Source organism: Phocoena phocoena, chromosome X (genome assembly GCF_963924675.1).
Source record: "Phocoena phocoena chromosome X, mPhoPho1.1, whole genome shotgun sequence".
Taxonomy (NCBI): domain Eukaryota; kingdom Metazoa; phylum Chordata; class Mammalia; order Artiodactyla; family Phocoenidae; genus Phocoena; species Phocoena phocoena.
The window spans coordinates 13,654,001-13,668,454 of record NC_089240.1 but is presented as its reverse complement, the minus strand read 5'-3'; positions in this window follow the sequence as shown (position 1 = coordinate 13,668,454).

The window sequence follows — 14,454 nt, the reverse complement described above, 5'->3', positions numbered from 1 at the left end:
TGCTCCGCGGAATGTGGGATCTTCCCGGACCGGGGCACGAACCCGTGTCCCCTGCATCGGCAGGCAGACTCTCAACCACTGTGCCACCAGGGAAGCCCCACCAATATAGCTTTTTTAAAATAAATTTATTTATTTTATTTACTTTTTTTTGGCTGCATTGGGTCTTTGTTGCTGTGCGTGGGCTTTCTCTAGTTGTGGCAAGTGGGGGCTACTCTTCGTTGCGGTGTGCAGGCTTCTCTTTGTGGTGGCTTCTCTTGTTGCGGAGCACAGGCTGTAGGCACATGGGCTTCAGTAGTTGTGGCTCGTGGGCTCAGTAGTTGTGGCTCACGGGCTCTAGAGCACAGGCTCAGTAGTTGTGGCGCACGGGCTTAGTTGCTCTGCGGCATGTGGGATCTTCCCGGACCAGGGCTCAAACCCGTGTCCCCTGAATTGGCAGGTGGATTCTTAACCACTGTGCCACCGGGGAAGCCCACCAGTATAGCTTTTTTCTTTCTTTTTTTTTTGGTTTTCAATATAGCTTTTTATACTGGTCCAATTTCACTGCTAAAAAGCAAACACCGGGCTTCCCTGGTGGCGCAGTGGTTGAGAATCCGCCTGCTGATGCAGGGGACACGGGTTCGTGACCCGGTCCGGGAGGATCCCACATGCCGCGGAGCGGCTGGGCCCGTGAGCCATGGCCGCTGAGCCTGCTCGTCCGGAGCCTATGGTCCGCCACGGGAGAGGTCACAACAGGGAGAGGCCCGCATACCGCAAAAAAAAAAAAAAGCAAATACCCTTGCTCAAGTAATAAATCGGTATGACTTCCCCAAAGTAAAATGCTGGCTCTAGTATTTTATTACCAACTCTGGGGTTTATGTATGTACTCTAAATAAACAGTTCCACCACAAGCACAAAAACTGGAGGCCATGGCCTATTATAAATAAATTATGCTTTTAAAAACCTATCTATTTGCTTTTAAATAACTCTGGCTGGGTGAACATTGTAAATCATAAGTACTTCTATTCCCTCAGAATGAGGTTGAGGCAATATATATATATATATACAAAATCAGTGAGTCTTAAAAAGGCTTTAGAATGGTTGGCATAAAATAAACTGTAGGTTCTCATTACAGAATTAACAGAAACTTTTATTTTCACCCACTACAAAGTGTTTCAATAAAGATCAAAATCTTACAGAAAGGAAATTTTAGATTTCTGAGGTAGGTTTATACCAATTTATCTAACTTATCTAATGTTAGACATCACTAGCAACGCCATATTCATCTTAAGGCTAAATCAGTTTGAATGCTTGATTATTCCGTCTTTGCCAATGAAGGCTCATTAACTGGTACTTTTATGTGCTGTAAGGAACTTAATATTACTGACTGTAATCATAAATGTGATGGTAGGGTGTGGTACAACGGTCATCAGTTATGTCTCATTCCACTTAAACCTGACCCCCAAAATAATCTCTTTTCTTCCTATCTATCTATTGCACTATGCTCACGTTACAACCTTTCAAAGATTTCTGATTTTTGCCTGCCACTTTACATTTGGTCTTGTCATTTTCTGTGCTTGTGAGTACTGATGCCAATGTGTTCCTGTTTCACAAAAGCAACTTGCTTTATCTTGAGTAGTTTTGTCATATTATACTGAGTCACCTAGACCAATGCTTCTCAAACCTTCATGTGCATAGGAATTATCTGGAGATCTTTTTAAAATGCAGATTCTGACCGAGTAGGTCTGCAGTAGAGCAAAAGGTTCTGAAAGAATGAAACACAGAAGCCCACACCTCTCTTTGGGGCCTAGAGACTGGAACTCAGAGCACAGAACCTGGCTGGATCTAATAGAATCAAGAAGAATGTTGTCTTAGCAGTTCAGGTTATCTTTCTAATAAGTCCACAACATAAAAATCAGATAAGATACAAAGCAGTACATAAATTAATGTGTCAACGACCATATGATCCAGCAATCCCACTCTTGGGCTATATCCGGAGAAAACCATAATTCAAAAAGATACATGCACCCCAAAGTTCATTGCAACACTATTTACAATAACCAAGACATGGAAGCAGCCTAAATGTCCATCAACAGATGAATGGATAAAAAACAATGAAATAATGCCATTTGCAGCAACACGGATGGACCTAGCGATTATCATACTAAGTGAAGTAAGTCAGTCAGAGAAAGACAAATATCATATGATATCACTTATATGTGGAATCTAAAAAAAAATGATACAAATGAACTTATTTACAAAACAGAAACAGACTCACAGACTTCGAAAACAAACTTACGGTTACTAAAGGGGAAACGTGGAGGGGGGATAAATTGGAAGTTTTGGATTAACATATACACCCTACTATATATAATATAGATAATCAACAAGGACCCACTGATAGCACAGGGAAACTGTACTCAATATTCTGTAATAACCTATATGGGAAAAGAGTCTGAAAAAGAACAGATATATGTATATGTATAACTGAATCACTTAGCTGTACACCTGAAACTAACACAACATTGTAAATCAACTATACTTCAATATAAAATAAAAATTAAATTTTAATTAATTAATTAATGTGTCAATAAATTGCTCAGTTACAAAAGGATGTTAAAAAAGCCACCTTTGGTGGCGCAGTGGTTGAGAGTCCGCCTGCCGATGCAGGGAACACGGGTTCATGCCCCGGTCCGGGAAGATCCCACATGCCGCAGAGTGGCTGGGCCCGTGAGCCATGGCCGCTGAGCCTGCGCGTCTGGAGCCTGTGCTCCGCAACGGGAGAGGCCACAACAGTGAGAGGCCCGCGTACCGCAAAAAAAAATAATAATAATAAATAAATAAATAAAAGCCACCTTTGGGAGTTCCCTGGTGGTCTAGTGGTTAGGATTTGGCGCTTTCACTGCTGTGGCCCGGGTTCAATCCCTAGTCAGGGAACTGGGATCCTGCAAGCCACGTGGCCAAAAACAAAAAAAGCCACCATCACGTGTGTGTGTGGAGGAAGGGTGCTGGGGGGGATCCTGGAAAACATTAAGGTATTTCTAGAAGTTAAAAATAAACAAAGAAACAACATAAAATAAAACACAACCTCCTACCAAAACAACGTATTGCTTTATCTCCTTAGTTCAATTTAAAAGACTTTTTAAAAACGTTCTTCAATGTTCTATGGGATAAGGAAGTTAGTGACCAAATTCTAGTTTGTTTTAAAGACTGTCACCAAAGAAAATGTTAGCCTTGCAAAGCCTACCTCAGCAAACCACAAGCTGAAATGCAAAAAGAAATGAGAACTAAGCAATTTGGAGTGTTAAAAATAGAAATTATAACCAGTAATAATATCACACTGTTTCCTGGGCTTTTCATTTCCATTCTTTCAGGAACACAAGTATGAAAAATATTTAAGCTGTTAAAATCTTTTGAGATGACTGATTTTCCGAGTTTAAGTGTTACAACTCTTAGTGGGCACCCACTCTAAAGGAAGTTGACAAAGTTTTAAGTTTTCCACCTAATTATTTTTACATTTAATATGTCACATCAAGCTGAGTTTTGTCTCTGTTAGGGCTACAAAGCTATATATGTTTGCTTTCAGTATAAGTAATAGCAGGTTTTTCCCCACAAAGTTTGCTATGAAGTTTTCAGAATTTCAAGTTTGTTATATTATGAAGTAAATAAAATGAAATATATACAATTTGAAAACATGTTTGAGTTAGTCTCTTTATTTTTTTATAAATTTATTTATTTTATTTATTTACTGTGGCTGCACTGGGTCTTCGTTGCTGTGCACGGGCCCTCCCTAGCTGCAGCGAGCAGGCGCCCCTCACTGCGGTGGCTTCTCCTGCTGCAGAGCATGGACTCCAGGCATGCGGGCCTCAGCAGCCGTGGCGTATGGGCTCAGTTGCTCCACGGCATGTGGGATCTTCCCGGACCAGGGCTCGAACCCATGTCCCCTGCATTGGCAGGCAGATTCTTAAACACTGAGCCACCAGAGGAGGGACCAGGGAAGTCCCTCCTCACCAGCATTCGTTATCTCTTGTCTTTTTGATGATAGCCATTCTAACAGGTGTGAGGTGACAACTCATAGTGGTTTTGCTTTGCATTTCTCAGATGATTAATGATGTTGAGCACCTTTTCATCTACTTGTATGTTTTCTAAAAATGTACATTAAAAAAACTTATCCAAACATTCACCATCCAATAATTGCTGGCTAAGAGACTCTAGAGATATAAATACAAGAAAGACGTAGTCTCTATAAAATAGATAACCAACAAGGACCTACTGTATAGCACAGGAACTCTACTCAGTATTTTGTAATAACCTATAAGGGAAAAGAAGCTGAAAAAGAATAGATATGTATATATATATATATATATATATATATATATATATATATATATAAAACTAACCACTGTGCTGTACACCTGAAACTAACACGACATTGTAAATCAACAGTACTTTAATAGAAAAAAAAACAATAAGAAAAGAAAGGAAAGATATAGTCTCTATATTAGGGTATCTTAACAGTCTACAAAAAGAGAAATAGGGAAGTTAACAAATGAATACTAAAGTTCTGTGGGTGCAAAATTAGAAATCTGTAAGTGGGGACTTCCCTGGTGGTGCAGTGGTTAAGAATCCGCCTGCCAATGAAGAGGACACGGGTTCGAGTCCTGGTCCAGGAATATCCCACATGCCGCGGAGCAACTAAGCCCACGCACCACAACTACTGAGCCTGTGCTCTAGAGCCTGTGAGCCACAACTACTGAGCCCGTGAGCCACAACTACTGAGCCTATGTGCCACAACTACTGAGCCCATGTGCCACAACTACTGAAGCCCGCGAGCCTAGAGCCCATGCTCTGCAACAAGAGAAGTCACCACAATGAAGAGTAAACCCCGCTCGCCACAACTAGAGAAAGCCTGCGTGCAGCAATGAAGACCCAACACAGCCATAAATAAATAAATAAATAAAATTTATATTAAAGAAATAGACTACTGCAATAGAGGAAAGAGACCTCAGTATAGAATGGGGTTAATTCTGAATACAGCATGGGCAACTGGGAATCTATAGCCAAGGAGCAGTCTGGGGGCCAGTGGATAGAAAATGACTAAGAAGAAACAGCAGGGTTAAGGGAAATTCTAGCTAAACCCACCTAACAGGATTCTTTGCTGAAGACAACCCTGCATAATCAGACATTACCTGAGGGATGGTGGGGGATGCGGAACCGATCACTTATCAAGGGGGACCAGATACAGAGGATGAGGGATTCTAGTTAAACTAACAAAGCAGGGTTTCTGCTAAAGCTGGATTTTCCAGGAAGTGCACAGATGGGCCTAGAAGAAGGTTCAGGAGCCTGACGAAAGTTGGGTCAAGCAAAGAATCTTCGTCACCATTAACAGGGAATTCACATAATATTGTTCCAGTTTACAGATGAGTATCCCAAGACTCAGGGATTTTAAGAAAATTGCTCTAGAGCCCCATGGATATGCAAACATCAGAGAATGGAACTAGAATATCAGGGCAGTGTGGATGGGGTTCCTTAGTTTATAGAAGAAAAATCAAATGAAGTAGCAAGAAGGGTAGTACGTCATTACAAGAGCTTTCTTGTAAATCTCAAATACAACCTCTTCTCATATCTCTACCACTGCCACCCCAGTCCAAACCACAGTGCCACTTAGCGGGATGACCACAGTCCCACAACCCCACCCACGCTCCTCCACAGTCCACGTTTCACATGTCTCCCAAATATTTTAGCAATCTTCATGCTCCTTTGATTCATCTGGCAGACAAGGGAACCCGTAGATAATTCTGGTCAACCTCCTCTCACAACCCATTAGTCCAGCACCCTCAACCCACCCCCAAGCACACAAGGGAAAAAAGAACTAAAAGTACATGAGCCCAAGCTGACCTGTTCACCACCTGTAGGCCCTGGGCCTTGCCCATGCCTGGATGGGCAAGGCATCCTGACATTGTCTCAGCCACCTTAGACAGTCTCCCTCACTCTTTTTGCTCAATTCCCAGTCTGCCAGATGGAGGGAAAAAAAGCTGCATTTCCGTTTTCATCCCATCTTGAGTATCTGCTATGGAACAGGTGACATGGTATTTCCCAGGGACAGGATGGTGAACCAGACACATATGGTCCCAGTATTCTGGAGCTTACATTCTAAGGAGGGATACTGGCAAACCAAGTCAATAAACAAATACAGAGAAAGTTCACACGGCGTGATAAGCACTAGGAAGAAGACAGGGTGTTAGAATAGAGAACAGTAGGGAGGGGGCCAACTTAGATTGGGTGGTTGGCAAAAGTCTCCCTGGGAAAATGACATTTAAGTTGAGACCAAAGGCAGGGTGGGGCTCGGGCATGAAGAGACAGAAAGGGAACAATAAGTTCAAAGGCTCTGAGGCGGAACAAAGAATTGGCAAGTTCAATAGACTGAAGGAAGACCAAAATGTTCTCGGTGCACAGTGAGCATGAAATGTGCTTGAGCGATTATCAGGAGTCCAGTTCGATAAGGCCTTAGAGACTAAGGTAAGGAGTCTGGATTTTATTCCAGGTACAATGGGAAGATATTGAAGAGTTAAGTAGGGAAGAGAAATAATCAAATATTTCTTAATAGTTTGTGGGAAATAGATTGGAATGGTTAAGGGTGACAGTGGAAGACCAAGTAGGAGGCTGTGGCTCGGGTCAGGTGAGAGATAATGGTGGCTGAGACTGGGCTGGTGGCCGTGAAAGATGGATCTAAAGATACATCGTAGGGCTTCCCTGGTGGCGCAGTGGTTGAGAGTCCGCCTGCCGATGCAGGGGACACGGGTTCGTGCCCCGGTCCGGGAAGATCCCACATGCCGCGGGGCGGCTGGGCCCGTGAGCCATAGCCGCTGAGTCTGCGCGTCCGGAGCCTGTGCTCCGCAACGGGAGAGGCCACGACAGTGAGAGGCCTGCGTACCGCAAAAAGAAAAAAAAAAATTAAAATATATTGTAGAGAAAGAATCAAAGGAAATTGCTTTAAAAAATCCACTTTTATCAAATAGCAATAGATTCATTTGTTTTGTTAATAATAAAAAATTAAATATCCTTAGACCAAAATGGCAAAAAACATATGTAAAGAGTATTATAGGGCTTCCCTGGTGGCACAGTGGTTAAGAATCTGCCTGCCAATGCAGGGGACACGGGTTCGAGCCCTGGTCTGGGAAGATCCCACTTGCCTCGGAGCAACTAAGCCCGTGCGCCACAACTACTGAACCTGTGCTCTAGAGCCCATGAGCCACAACTACTGAGCCCGTGTGCCACAACTACTGAAGCCTGCGTGCCCAGAGCGATGATCCCAACAAGAGAAGCCACTGCAATGAGAAGCCTGCGCACCACAACGAACAGTAGCCCCTGCTTGCCGCAATCAGAGAAAGCCCGTGCACAGCAATGAAGACCGAACTCAACCAAAAATAAAATTAAATTAAATAAATTTATTTGAAAAAGAATATTCTAGAAAGAAAAGTTATATTTGCGATTTGTGATTTAAATTTAAATAAATTATTCTGAAGGTACTTAGATAAAATATTTTTTAAAACATTTGAACCTTTGTATGTATAAGTGCCACCAGATTTGGAAAAACACATCATTTTAATTCATCTGAAACAGAAAAAAAAGTTATAGTCAGGCACATAATTGGATGACTGATGACTCACAAAGTGTTTACTCATTTAAAAACATTTTTTAAAAGAAATTGCTGATGGAGTAGATGAAGAAAGTAGAATCAAGAATGGCTCCAAGGTTTCTAGTTGAACAGTAAGTTGGTCGGTATTGACTTTGAATGAGATAAGGACAACTGAGCAGGGCATGAAGTAAAGTTGTACAGAGGGATTAAAAGTTCAGTTCTGGACATGTTAAGTTGGAGATGGGCTTAGTCTTCTTGACTCTGGATTAGGTAAACACAAGATGGTTCTTGATGAAAATAAATGTGTCTTAAATTGACACAACAACAAACTGTGATCTAATAACAGAGGGAAATTTGTATAACGCTTTCCAAAAATGAAAGCACCCAGAACAGCTGTGATTCTTAGAGAATTTATTTGAAACTTGCAACTAATAACATTATGAGGTAGGTACAGGATTATTGCTCTCTTATAGATGAGTAAACAAAAGGAATGGAAAGTTTAAAAACCTCATCCAGGGCTTCCCTAGTGGCGCAGTGGTTAAGAATCTGCCTGCCAATGCAGGGGACATGGGTCCGATCCCTGGTCCGGGAAGATTCCACATGCCGCGGAGCAACGGAGCCCATGCGCCACAACTAGTGAGCCAGTGCTCTAGAGCCTGCGAGCCACAACTACTGAAGCCCACACACCTAGAGCCTGTGCTCCGCAACAAGAGAAGCCACTGCAATGAGAAGACCGCGCACCACAAAGAAGAGTAGCCCCCGCTTGCCACAACCAGAGAAAGTCTGCACGCAGCAATAAAAACCCAACACAGGCAAAAAAAAAAAAAAAAGTCATCCAAACTACACAGCTAATAATGGTAAGAGTTAGGATGATGTAAATTGCAATAATTTATGGTAAATATACAAAAAGATTACCTTATTATTCTATGACCTTGTGTCAGAGAGTATTTTTCCCCAGCTCCAAACCTGTCTGTCCTGTGCATATCGTGGCTGATGGTGCCAGGGGCTTGGAATGCTGCAAACCACTTCTCTACCAGTAGGGGGAGCTAAAGAGACTGTACATGAACAAGGAGGAGACTTGCTCTCCCTATCTGCTTCCTACACCTTGGTAGCAGCAGCTCCTTCCCACAGCAGCATCTGAATCCAGTTTGCTGCTTTTCCAATATTTGCAGAACCAGCTTCATTGTCGCTGCACCTCAATTCCCAATAGAGCAGCCACAGTTGGCGACGCCCCTCTCCCCTGAGGCCTGGGTCCCAGTCCCCTTCTCTAAGTTTCTCAGTTTCAGTAATTCCAACCTCTTCATTTTGTTCACTCAGCCATGACACCTCAGAGTTCTCTTTTTATCCTTTCATAGTTAACAATTCTTTATATTACATTCTTTTTAAAAATCGTAACCTCTTATAACCGTTTATTTTAGTAGTGAATAGAAAGTTATAGGATGTCCCTTAACAGTGATCTTCCTAGGTTGGCTTAAGGCTAAAGGGATAATTGCAATTTTTCAAGAATTTTTTTTATATAAAAACTTTCTTTTGCCCAACTGATATAATGCAACTCAATTTGGATTCCATACATAGGGAGAGTCCTCTCCCAGGTGACCTTTTTTTCCCTCCAGAATTTATTTATTTTGCATAACTGAAACTTTGCACCCCTTGACCAAAACCTCCCCATTTCCCCTTCCCCCTAATTCCTGGCAACCACCATTCTACTCTCTGCTTCTACGTATTTGACTACTTTAGATCCCATGCAATACCTGTCTTCTGTTTCAATAACTGGTGTGATTTTTGTCTCCTAACTGCCCCTGGTTGATATAGGCCTGAAAGATGAAAATTACCAGCCAATGTCGCTTATGAATACAGATACTAAATCCTAAATAAAATTTTAGTAAACTCAGAAACAAAACTGTTAGAGGCATAGCCTGTGGCCATGGAATGGATCAGCATGGTGGAGCAGGCCTAATTAGCTAAATCATTCATTTAATACTATATTCTTATGAAGCACTGCCTATACATCCAAGACGAAGTCAGGAACAGACCACAAGACTGGGAGAAGACGTTTGCAAATCAGATATCAGATAAGGAATTTGTATCTAGAATACATAAATAACTCTTACAGCTCAATAAGAAGTCAGATAACCCAATTTAGAAATGGGCAGAAGATGTGAATAGACACCTCATCAAAGGAGATAAATGAATGGCCAATAAACACATGAAAAGATGCTCAACATCATTAGGGAAACACAAATTAAAACCACAAGGACATGCCACTTCATACCCCTCAGAATAGCTATAATCAGAAAGATAGGGCTTCCCTGGTGGCGCAGTGGTTGAGAATCTGCCTGCCAATGCAGGGGACACAGGTTCGAGCCCTGGTCTGGGAAGATCCCACATGCCGCGGAGCAACTGGGCCCGTGAGCCACAACTACTGAGCCTGCGCGTCTGGAGCCTGTGCTCTGCAACAAGAGAGGCCGCGATAGTGAGCGGTCCATGCACCGCAATGAAGAGTGGCCCCCGCTCGCCACAACTAGACAAAGCCCTGCACAGAAACAAAGATCCAACACAGCCAAAAATAAAAATAAATAAATTAATTAATTAAAAAAAAAAAAAGAAAGATAGAGGGACTTCCCGACTGGTCCAGTGGGTGGGACTCCGTGCTCCCAATGCAGGGGGCCTGGATTTGATCCCTGGTCAGGGAACTGGATCCTGCATGCATGCCGTGACTAAGAGTTCGCATGCTGCAACTAAAGATCCTGCATGCCACAAGAAGGATCCCATGTGCCGCAGCTGAGACCCGGGGCAGCCAGGATAAATGAATAAATAAATACTTAAAAAAAAAGCGAAAAGAGTGATAGATAATGACAAATATTGGTGAGAACATGGAGAAGCTCGTTGCCTCATAGATTGCTGGTGAGGATGTAAAATGGTGCAGCCACTTTGGAAAATAGTTTCGCAGTTTATTTAAAGTTAAACATAAATTTACCATATGACCCAGCAATTCCACTCCTTGGTGTGTACCTGAAAGAATTAAAACACGTCTATACTGGGCTTCCCTGGTGGCACAGTGGTTGAGAGTCTGCCTGACAATGCAGGAGACACGGGTTCGTGCCACGGTCCGGGAAGATCCCACATGCCACGGAGCGCCTGGGCCTGTGAGCCATGACCACTGAGCCTGTGCGTCCAGAGCCTGTGCTCCGCAACGGGAGAGGCCACAACAGTGAGAGGCCCGTGTACCGCCAAAAACAAAAACAAACAAAACAAAAAAAAAAACACGTCTATACCCAGACTTGTATTCAAATGTTCATAGCAGCATTATTCATAATAGGCCCAATATGGAAACAACCCAAATGTCCACCAACTGGTGAATGAAGAGACAAAATACAGTATTCTGAGGTACAGTTCACTGAAGAAAGCTGGATAAATGATTGGTTCTTTCCCTTTATTTACCAGCCTTAAAAATAATCTTTTGATTTTCTAACGTTCACCAAAGATGAACAATGAAATTTTGTGTTGCTTTTTCTTTCAAGTAATTGTGATGAGCTTATTGATTGATGAATATTTGATGTGTTTAGTTTCTATTCTTAATTTTTTTTTGTTTTGGCCATACCACGTGGCATGTGGGATCTTAGTTCCCCAACCAGGGATCGAACCGGCACCCCCTGCAGTGGAAGTGTAGAGTCTTAACCACTGGACCGCCAGGGAAGTCTCTCTATTAATATTTTCAAATTGATACATATTGATGTAAAATACAGAAAAAACTCATCCCTAATCATTTGCATGCATATGCATATATGCATATATCAAAGTCATTCATAACCACATGAACCTCTGTTGACATTTTGGTTTGTTTCCTTCTGGCCTTATTTCTATGCATATATTGATAGTTTTACTGGGTGAGAATGTACTAGATTCCAAATATTTCAGCATTTCTTCAGCAAAAATGTGAACACTGCCATTGCTAGTGAGCAATAGGGAAAGGTCTAAAGGCCAGTCTCTGGCCTTCCAAGAGCTCAGTGCAGTAGTCCTATTAACTTAACTTGACAACTGTACACAGTCATTATCCTGCACAGTCATTATCAATCCTGTGTTTCAAAGGCTTCAAGATGGCAGAAGAGTAAAACGTGGAGATCACCTTCCTCCCCACAAATACATCAGAGATACATCTACACGTGGAACAACCCCTACAGAACACCTACTGAATGCCGGCAGAAGACCTCAGACCTTCCAAAAGGCAAGAAACTCCCCACGTACCTGGGCAAGGCAAAAGAAAAAAGAAAAAACAGAGACAAAAGAATAGGGACGGGACCTGCACCAGTGGGAGGGAGCTGTGAAGGAGGAAAGGTTTCCACACACTAGGAAGCCCCTTCGCGGGCGGAGATGGTGGGTGGTGGAGGGGGGATGCTTTGGAGCCACGGAGGAGAGCGCAGCCACAGGGGTGCAGAGGGCACAGCAGAGAGATTCCCGCACAGAGTGCCGGAGCCCGAGAGGCTTGTCTGCTCACCCGCCGGGGCAGGGCGGGCGGGGGCTGGGAGCTGAGGCTCCGGCTTCAGTCGGATCCCAGGGAGAGAACTGGCGGCATGAACACAGCCTGAAGGGGTTAGTGCGCCACGGCTAGCCGGGAGGGAGTCCAGGAGAAGTCTGGACCTGCTGAAGAGGCAAGAGACGTTTTCTTCCCTCTTTGTTTCCCGGTGTGCGAGGAGAGAGGATTCAGAGCGCTGCTTAAAGGAGCTCCAGAGACGGGCACCAGCAGTGGCTAACAGCGTGGACCCCAGATATGGGCATGAGACACTAAGGCTGCTGCTGCCGCCACCAAGAAGCCTGTGTGCGAGCACAGGTCACTGTCCACACCTCCCCTCCTGGGAGCCTGTGCAGCCTGCCACTGCCAGGGTCCCGTGATCCAGGGACAACTTACCCGGGAGAACGCACGGCGCGCCTCAGGCTGGTGCAACGTCACGCCGGCCTCTGCCGCCGCAGGCTCACCCCGCACTCCGTGCCCCTCCCTCCCCCCGGGCCTGAGAGAGCCAGAGCCCCCGAATCAGCAGCTCCTTTAACCCCGTCCTATCTGAGCGAAGAACAGACGCCCTCAGGCGACCTACATGCAGAGGCGGGGCCACGTTCAAAGCTGAACCCCAGGAGCTGTGTGAACAAAGACGAGAAGGGAAATCTCTCCCAGCAGCCTCAGGAGCAGCGGATTAAATCTCCACAATCAACGTGATGTACCCTGCATCTCTGTAAAACCTGAATAGACAACGAATGATCCCAAATTGAGGAGGTGGACTTTGGGAGCAACGATATATATTTTTTTCCCGTTATTCTCTTTTCGTGAGTGTGTAGGTGTATGCTTCTGTGTGTGATTTTGTCTGTATAGCGTTGCTTTTACCATTTGTCCTAGGGTTCTGTCTGTCCGTTTTGTTTTGTTTTTTTCTTTTTTTTAGTATAGTTTTTAGCACTTGTTATCATTGGTGGATTTGTTTTTTTGGTTTGGTTGTTCTCTTCTTTCTTTCTTCTTTTTATTTTTAAAATTTGTTTTAATATTTTTTATTTTTTAAATAACTTTTATTTCATTTCATTTCATTTTATCTTTTTCGTTCTTTCTTTCTTTCTTTCCTTCTCCCTTTTATTCTGAGGCGTGTGGATAACAGGCACTTGGTGCTCCAGCCAGGCGTCAGGCCTGTGCCTCTGAGGCGGGAGAGCCAACTTCAGGACATTGGTCCACCAGAGACCTCCCCATTCCATGTAATATCAAACACCAAAAATCTCCCAGAGATCTCCATCTCAATGCCAAGACCCAGCTCCACTCAACGACCAGCAAGCTACAGTGCTGGACACCCTATGCCAAACAACTAGCAAAACAGGAACACAACCCCACCCATTAGCAGAGTGGCTGCCTAAAATCATAATAAGGTCACAGACACCCCAAATCACACCACCAGACGTGGACCTGCCCACCAGAGAGACAAGATCCAGCCTCATCCACCACAACACAGGCACTAGCCCCCTCCACCAGGAAGCCTACACAACCCACTGAACCAACCTTAGCCACTGGGGACAGACACCAAAAACAACGGGAACTACGAACCTGCAGCCTGCAAAAAGGAGAGCCCAAACACAGTAAGATAGGCAAAATGAGAAGACACAGAAACACACAGCAGATGAAGGAGCAAGATAAAAACCCACCAGACCTAACAAATGAAGAGGAAATAGGTAGTCTACCTGAAAAAGAATTCAGAATAATGATAGTAAAGATGATCCAAAATCTTGGAAATAGAATGGAGAAAATACAAGAAATGTTTAACAAGGACCCAGAAGAATTAAAGAGCAAACAAAGAATGATGAACAACACAATAAATGAAATTTAAAATTCTCTAGAAGTGATCAATAGCAGAATAACTGAGGCAGAAGAATGGATAAGTGACCTGGAAGTGTCAATAGTGGAAATAGTGGAATATTGGAATATTATACTGGAATATTATATATATATAATTATATATGTATAGTTATATAATGTTAAGCAATAGTGGAAATAACTCCTGCAGAGCAGAATAAAGAAAAAAGAATAAAAAGAATTGAGGACAGTCTCAGAGACCTCTGGGACAACATTAAACGCACCAACATTCGAATTATAGGGGTTCCAGAAGAAGAAGAGAAAAAGAAAGGGACTGAGAAAATATTTGAAGAGATTATAGTTGAAAACTACCCAATATGGGAAAGGAAATAGTTAAGCAAGTCCAGGAAGCAGAGAGAGTCCCATACAGGATAAATCCAAGGAGAAACATGCTAAGGCACATATTAAGCAAATATCAAAAAATAAATACAGGGGACTACCCTGGTGGTGCAGTGGTTAA